The 1,112-nt window shown below is 46.3% G+C and overlaps 1 protein-coding gene across 3 annotated transcripts in view; it reads right to left on the reverse strand.

Moving 5' to 3' along the window:
- KIAA1644 (KIAA1644 ortholog) overlaps window positions 1-1,112 on the reverse strand; it is a 280,240-nt gene that overhangs the window by 89,239 nt on the left and 189,889 nt on the right. The gene's annotated exons all lie outside the window — the stretch shown is intronic.

A 1,112-nucleotide genomic window follows, 5' to 3' on the forward strand; every position in this document is an offset into this window, starting at 1 on the left:
CAATGATCTCATGAGGTCCCTTCCAACCCTAAACTTCTGTGAATCTGTGAAAACTTCTCAACCACTTCCTTCCACATCAACCGCCATTCCATCATTCAAGCATCAGCCATTTCTACCCTACATGACTGCAGTCTTCAAGAAAAAAAAGGAAACCAGTCTCCTTGTATGAAACTGTCATGCATACTACTTGACATCATTCCATTTCTGCAATGAAGACCAGCATCGGAAGGAGGGAGTTAGGGCACCTAGGTCAAAATAGAGTAGCTTCATTAGCCCTGTCTAAAGACTATAGTCGTTAGAGACAGGGCATAGTGAAGTATCAAATTTCTGAGTTCCAAATGACTATCGTTCAGAGTATAAGGGGTAGAATGAGCAACCAGAAGTCTGAAGTAGCAGCAAGCAGAAGCTGATACTTTGTTTGTGTAACACCCACACACACTTGGGTTGTGTATGGCAAAGTGTATGCCTTTGGCTGTTGTGTATTGTGGGGGGTTTTTATGTGTAGTTTTTTTATGTGGATAAGATGGCCCTGTTGTTCTATCCATGTGCTCTGCACATGGAAAGCTGGGGCCTTGTATTGGGGAAAATATATAAAATCTTCTGGCCTGATTGGCCAGGGGGAGCAAAGACTTTTCAGGCAGTTTGGCTAAGGGAAAGACTGGAGTGTGGCACTCCCCGACTGGACAAGGCCAGGATGATGTCATGTGGAGGAACGTAAGGTGAGCTTGGCTGGTTTGGGGAGGAGAAGCTGCTAGGGGCTGCTGAAAAGTGAAGTCTCCTCCAAGGGAAAAGGAATTTGCTGATAGTGAAAGGGGAAACTCAGGTAGAGAGGAGAGAGAGGGAGAATTGTCCCAGTGTCTGGGAACTCCTCTCTGCTCCTTTTCTTCTCCCTTTTCTGAAGTTGTAAGGGATTACTACTGGGGAAGAGGGTATTGGCTCCTTGGGTTGGCTAGCTATAAATTAGGCCTAGCAGTTTTAAACAGTGTTGAAACCTGGGCGTTTCTAATCCTACTAGTTTTGGACCAGGGTTTTAATTTGCAGCTTCCTGCTCCCAATGAAGCTGTGTGACCCAAACCACCTTCTGCAGTCATCCTCCCCTCTCCCCCCCCCCC

The sequence above is a fragment of the Gavialis gangeticus genome, unplaced genomic scaffold (assembly GCF_001723915.1).
Source record: "Gavialis gangeticus isolate Ggan-Ray unplaced genomic scaffold, GavGan_comp1, whole genome shotgun sequence".
Classification (NCBI taxonomy): Eukaryota; Metazoa; Chordata; order Crocodylia; family Gavialidae; genus Gavialis; species Gavialis gangeticus.